This window comes from Lolium rigidum, chromosome 1 (assembly GCF_022539505.1).
Source record: "Lolium rigidum isolate FL_2022 chromosome 1, APGP_CSIRO_Lrig_0.1, whole genome shotgun sequence".
NCBI classification, from domain to species: Eukaryota; Viridiplantae; Streptophyta; class Magnoliopsida; order Poales; family Poaceae; genus Lolium; species Lolium rigidum.
The window spans coordinates 92,307,678-92,315,641 of record NC_061508.1 but is presented as its reverse complement, the minus strand read 5'-3'; positions in this window follow the sequence as shown (position 1 = coordinate 92,315,641).

Here is a 7,964-nt window from a genome sequence, read left to right as displayed (position 1 = left end):
TTGCCCACTAGTTTGAGGATGATAAGCGGAAGCAATTCTATGATTAATACCATATTTAGCAAGAGTTTTTCTAAAACCACCATGAATAAAATGAGAACCTCCATCGGTCATAAGATATTTAGGTACTCCAAATCTAGGAAAAATAACATCTAAAAGCATTCTTAAAGAGGTATCACCATCAGCGCTTTTCGTGGGTATGGCTTCCACCCATTTAGTAACATAATCAACAACAACAAGTATATGAGTATTACCTTCTGAAGAAGGGAAAGGACCCATGAAATCAAATCCCCAGCAATCAAATGGTTGAATAACAAGAGTATAATTCATAGGCATTTCATTGCGTCTAGAGATATTACCAACCCTTTGACATTCATCACAAGATAAAATAAACTTTGTTGCATCTTTAAAGAGAGTTGGCCAATAAAAACCTGACTGTAGAACTTTTTGTGCGGTTCTATCTCCGGCGTGATGTCCTCCATAAACACTACCATGACACTTACTCAATATCTCTTGTTGTTCATATTCGGGGACACATCTTCGCATAACACCATCCACTCCTTCTTTATATAAGTGTGGGTCATCCCAAAAATAATGCCTCAAGTCATAAAAGAATTTCCTCCTTTGCTGAGCTGAAAAGGTTGGAGGCAAGTACTTGGAGACAATAAAGTTAGCATAATCAGCATACCAAGGACTATCTCCCGAGCTCACCTTTATTACAGCCAATTGTTCATTTGGAAAACTATCATTAATAGGAACAAGATCATAAGCAATATTTTCCAATCTAGAAAAATTATCAGCAACAGGATTATCGGCACCTTTCCTATCTACAATATGTAAATCAAATTCTTGTAAAAGAAGCACCCATCTAATAAGCCTTGGCTTAGCATCTTTCTTTTCCATAAGGTACCTAATTGCAGCATGATCAGTATGAATTGTAACTTTTGAATCAACAATATAAGGTCTAAACTTATCACAAGCAAAAACTACAGCTAATAATTCTTTTTCAGTTGTAGCATAATTTCTTTGAGCAACATCAAGAGTTTTACTGGCATAATGAATAACATTCAATTTTTTATCTACTCGCTGTCCAAGAACAGCACCAACAGCAAAATCACTAGCATCACACATAATTTCAAAAGGTAAATTCCAATCAGGAGGTTCAACTACAGGAGCAGTTGTTAAGGCTTTCTTTAGAGTTTCAAAAGCTTGGTATTTAGTTTTAAAGTGAATTCAATTGTACCTCAAGGTAGTTGCTTAACTTTTAGGTGTTAATAATTTAGGGTTTGTTTCCTATCTCTTTGATAGTTATATACCTATCCCATCTCTAGGGTTTAATGATAAGCTTTTGTTGGTGTTAAGTTCAAGAGTTTAGTTCAAGAAATACCATGAGGTTGTAGGATAACGTTGCATAGAAAACAAAAATTTTCCTACCGCGAACACGAAATCCAAGCCAAGATGCAATCTAGAAGACAGTAGCAACGAGGGGATTATCGAGTCTCACCCTTGAAGAGATTCCAAAGCCTACAAGATGAGGCTCTTGTTGCTGCGGTAGACGTTCACTTGCCGCTTGCAAAAGCGCGTAGAAGATCTTGATCACCGGCGCCACGAACGGGCAGCACCTCCGTACTCGGTCACACGTTCGGTTGTTGATGAAGACGACGTCCACCTCCCCGTTCCAGCGGGCAGCGGAAGTAGTAGCTCCTCTTGAATCCGGCAGCACGACGGCGTGGTGTCGGTGTCGATGGAAATCTCCGGCGGAGCTTCGCTAAGCATATGCGGGAGAAGTAGTGGAGGAGGGGTGCTAGGGTTTGGGAGAGGGGGTGCCTTGGGCGCCGGCCACAAAGGGGGGCAGCCAAGGTTGGAGGCAAGAGTGGCCGGCCACCCTCCCCTTGTCCCTCATTATATAGGTGGAATCCCCAAGAGTTGTAGTCCAAGTCTTCGAATAAGACCCCAACAACAAAACCTCCCAAAAGTGGGAAACCTACTCAAGGGGGGAGTCCTACTCAAGGTGGGACTCCCACCTTTCCTTGAGGTGGGGATGGCCGGCCACCAAGGTGGAGTCCACCTTGGACTCCTCCCCTTTAGGGTTTGGCCGGCCATGCTAGTGGAGTCCCTCCGGGACTCCACCTTCCATAGTGCCATTTTTCCGGACTTTTCTAGAACCTTCTAGAACCTGCCATAAATGCACCGGATCATTTCCAAACTTGGAATATGACTTCCTATATATGAATCTTATTCTCCGGACCATTCCGAACTCCTCGTGATGTCCGTGATCTTATCCGGGACTCCGAACAAATATTCGAACTCCATTCCATATTCAAGTTCTACCATTTCAACATCCAACTTTAAGTGTGTCACCCTACGGTTCGCGAACTATGCGGACATGGTTGAGTACTCACTCCGACCAATAACCAATAGCGGGATCCGGAGATCCATAATGGCTCCCACATATTCAACGATGACTTTAGTGATCGAATGAACCATTCACATATATAACCAATTCCCTTTGTCACGCGATATTTTACTTGTCCGAGGTTTGATCATCGGTATCACTCTATACCTTGTTCAACCTCGTCTCCTGACAAGTACTCTTTACTCGTACCGTGGTATGTGGTCTCTTATGAACTTATTCATATGCTTGCAAGACATTAGACGACATTCCACCGAGAGGGCCCAGAGTATATCTATCCGTCATCGGGATGGACAAATCCCACCGTTGATCCATATGCCTCAACTCATACTTTCCGGATACTTAATCCCACCTTTATAACCACCCATTTACGCAAGTGGCGTTTGATGTAATCAAAGTACCTTTCCGGTATAAGTGATTTACATGATCTCATGGTCATAAGGACTAGGTAACTATGTATCGAAAGCTTATAGCAAATAACTTAATGACGAGATCTTATGCTACGCTTAATTGGGTGTGTCCATTACATCATTCATATAATGATATAACCTTGTTATTAATAACATCCAATGTTCATAATCACGAAACCATGATCATCTATTAATCAACAAGCTAGTTATACAAGAGGCTTACTAGGGACTCCTTGTTTGTTCACATAACACACATGTATCAATGTTTCGGTTAATACAATTATAGCATGGTATGTAAGCATTATCATAAACACAAAGATATATAATAACCATTTATTATTGCCTCTTGGGCATATCTCCAACAGATCTCCCACTTGCACTAGAGTCAATAATCTAGTTTACATTTGTAAAGATATAACACCTTGGCCTTTCGGTGCTTTATCATGTTTTTCTCACGGGAGAGGTTTTAGTCAACGGATCTGACATGCTCGTAACCGTATGTATTTTGTAATTCATTTGCGTCTCAACGCATCACTCATTTCCAAATGAGTCGGCATTAAATATGTTTGGTCTTCTCGGTGGAACCTTAATTCCGCTGGTCTGAAATATGTCACTAATATTGTCATACACAATATAGCTTCAAAGTCCCGACACTATCGGAACTACACCAAGTTCTCAAAGAACCTTTTGACTTAACATCCTTTGTCATTGTCAAAATAATGACATACTCGCCTTCTTTTGTAGAATCCGTCACAATATTTAGAACTCTTCTAAATCTAGCATAGACAACTTCTAGCTCATTGTGCTACCTTTTAAACAACACTTAGTCTAATTTGAGATTGAAATTATATTTTATATGTGACAAAACCAATATCGGTGTAACACCTTACAGCGATTTGTTTGTCATTTCTTCATACAAATATATATATATATATCCTTAGTTCTTCTAAAGTACTCAAGGATATTCTTACTGTTATCCAATGATCATCATATGAATCATTCTGGTATATGCTCATAACACTTTATAGCACATGATATCTGATTGTGTACATATTATTCGTGATCTATAATCACTCATGTGTTTTTACTCATTGAGTGTCATATACACTCAAGTCTTGTTAAACCTTCACATGACAAGAACATTTTCTTAATTTATCTATATTGAACTACTTCAATATCCATCATATGTACTTTGACTTAAACTTATTTATGTGTTTCAATCTATCTTCATAGATCTTGACACTAAATTTGTTTCAGTCCATATCCTTTCATTGAATTTAATTCTCAATGAAACCTTTTAATCAAGTATATAATTACATCATTTATAACCAACTATATGTCATCTACATAAGTATTATAAATATGTCTCAGCGCTCCCACTTAATCTCTTGCAAATGCAAGCCTCTTCATCGTCTCTGATGAAATCAAAAACTCTTTGACTATTTCATCTGGTGAAGATTCCAACTCCGTGATACTTACTTCATCCAATTGAAGCTTGTATACCTATCTAGTATTCCACGGACCAGCAAAACTCTTGGTTGTATCTTGTATACATACTTCGTTAAGTAGTGTATTTTGCCATCCTACTAGCATATCTCATAAAAGAAATATGTAGTGATTACTAGAATAATCCACATAGACTATAAGCATTGCGACGGAAGATCTAATCTTATCGTATTCAACTCTTTGAACTTTGTCGTAAATAATTTTTCGATAAGTCAAGCTTTCTTCAAGGATATTTCATCCAAGTCTATCAATTTCATAGATCCATTTACTTTCATAAAGTATTCATCTATCTTGGATTTCATGGCGCATGGCCATTTTAACGGAGTCGTGGCCCATCATAACTTCTTTGTTTTGTAGTTGGTTTATCATTGTTCAAAATCAATCCTTTGTCCACAAATCATTTATTTGATCACAAAGTAAACCATACCTACAAGGTTCAATATGTACTTCGATCTCCATGGCTAAAACACTTTGTAGTCATGAGAGCCATGATCGTCGTGGCCGCTTCCGAAACCAATTCCGATGCCGCACTACTCGATCATTATGCTCAGTGTTCATAAACCTTATCAAATTATATTGTCCTCCCACTCAAATACTTCACTCGAAACAATTTCTCGGAAATAAGAAACATTGACAAACACTTTTGTCTTTATCTTGTGGGAAGAATTCCCAATTAAATCTCCGGGATAACCAACAAAGACATTCATCCGATTTTGGTTGACTATTAGGGTTTATACCCATGCCATAACTTGTATGGTGTCATTTCAACGGATCATGATGATGCTCTATTCAGTGTAAAAGCGGTAGTCACTAAAGCATAAACCACAAAAATATAATGGCATCAATATTTTATCTCATCATTGATCCAACAAAGTTTGGACATATCTCTTGGATACTTCATCATCACTATGATACTCCAAGAAACGTAAGTTGTAGAACAATTTCATAACTCTCTTAGATGTTCGCTAAAACTCGTAATTCAAATATTTCCACCATGATCCAATCATAGATATTTGATTTCTATTACGATGATTTCCACTTCATACTGAAATTTATTTGAATCCATTCAAATGTTTCAAACTTCTTCCTTATTGAATATATCCACATATATATACTCAATTCATTGTTGAAAGTTTTCATGAAGTAGAAGAATCTCCCGCACACAACTATGCCCAGTGAACCACATACATCATCATGTATTTTTTTTTCACTAAGTTAGTTGCCCGCTCAACTTTTGGCCTATGAACGGTATTTTAATCATTCTCTTTAGAAAAGATTTGCAAGCGCCAAATGATTCAAAAATCAAATGACTCCAAAAATCCATTTGCATGGAGTTCCTTCATGCGTTCCTTTCTAACATGACCTAAATGGCGGTTCCACAAATAAGTGGAATTCAAATCATTTGCCTTATGGCATTTTAGCGTCAGTGTTATGTATGTTTGTTTCACCATTAAGATTTATAATAACTTATCCATCGTATATGGAATAATGTCATAATTTGAACAACTCATTGTTTTCATTTGACCAGAGCAAAATAACAATTATTAAGTTCTTTATTATAAATTCTAAGGGCTAGATAGAATGCTAACGATGAACATAATAACACTTTATTTTGTTCCAGTCGTGCATTCCTATCATATTCCTTGTCAGTCACTTAGGCCATTGTATTCTTGTATTGCGTTGTTTTGTATGACACTTCATACCAACCAATATAGTACTAATACCCAAGAATTTCTTAGTGTGACTTAACTAGGAATACAACCATAACATGTATATCATTTATATACACCTGAGCTAGACTTTCTAGTCTTTTCTTTTCTTTTTGCCAAAATATCTTTTGTAGTTTCTCTTTTAGCTTTCCTCATTATTCAGAAAACACTTCAACATCAATAACTTCTAGGTTTGTTGGTCTAATACCAATAACCTTGAGGTTCTTATTTTGAAGTTAATCATCATATGACAAGTGTTCCAGATTTCACTTATTAGTAACTATGATGAACAATTTCACTCATAATTTTATCCATCAATTCATGACAACCTTTTTGAGACCATGTCTGTACATGCTAGGCTCATAAAGTTTAACCTTAGTATTCGCATGTGCAAATCTGGCTTGCATCCGTTGTAAGCACACGTAGAATCTATAACACCCGATCATCACGTGATGCTTCGAAACGACGAGTCTTAGCAACGGTGCATACTAAGGATGATAACTTCATGGATATGCGAATATTATTAGTGCCCCAATAGTTGGAGGATTGTGACGTCTGGCGTCTTCAACCTTCATACATTCCCATAGAACTTATGAGTTTATGTAGTCTCACCGAATTTATATTCTATCATCTTGCAATAAGGTCTTAGATATCACATATATCTCATACCTTGATTATTTCGAAAACTAAATTTTCAGCTCCTTACTTTTCAAACAGATTTGAACTTCAAGTTTCACGGAGACAAGATAACTTTAAGTACTAATTGAAACCATAGCTCTTTGAATCAACAAAGTGAGGTTTACTAAAAGTTTGCAATAGGACTTAATCAATTCTTGATTCTTTAACAATACGGTACTAATCCGTAAAGTTTCTTGTCGGATTTTAACAAGTATTTCTATCTCAATTATAAGACTAGCGCATAGTAGTAAACGGATGCCAATACTACAAAATTAATACAAAATACTACTCGGACTATGTTTATGATAATTAGTTCATGTTTTAATCTAATTACTAATGAACTCCCACTTAATACAACATCCCTCATAGTTGTAAAGTGGTACACGATCCAAATCCACTACACCAAAACCGATCATCACGTGAGATGATGTAGTTTCAATGGTGAACATCAACATGTTGATCATATCATCCATATGACTCGTGTTCAACCTTTCGGTTTCCATTGTCCCGAGGCCATGTCTCGTACATGCTAGGCTCGTCAAGCAAACCCAAGTATTCCGCGTGTGCAACATGGCTTACACCCGTTGTATGTTGAGTTTATCACACCCGATCATCACGAGATGCTTCAAAACGTCAAACAATGCAACAGTGCATACGAGGGGAGAACACTTTATTATCTTGATATTAATGTGAGGGATCATCTTATAATGCTACCGTCGCGTTCTAAGCAAAATAAGATGCATAAAGGATTAACATCACATGCAATTCATATGTGATATGATATGGCCCTTTAGTCTTTGCGCCTTCGATCTTCATCTCCAAAGCACGGACATGATCTCCATCATCAACGGGCATGATCTCCATCATCGTCGGCGTAGCGTCAAGGTTCATAACGCCGTCTTCATGGTTGTTCACCTCATGTAGCAACTATTACAACTACTTTGAAATACTACTCAACATGAAATTTAAAGACAACCATAAGGCTCCCGCCGGTTGCCACAATACAATAATGATCATCTCATACATATTCATCATCACATCATGGCCATATCACATCACCAAACCCTGCAAAAACAAGTTAGACGTCTCTAATTTGGTTTGCATATTTTACGTGGTTTAGGGTTTTCGAGTAAGATCTAATCTACCTACGAACATGAACCACAACGGTGATACTAGTGTTGTCAATAGAAGAGTAAATTGAATCTTCACTATAGTAGGAGAGACAGACACCCGCAAAGCCTCTTATGCAAT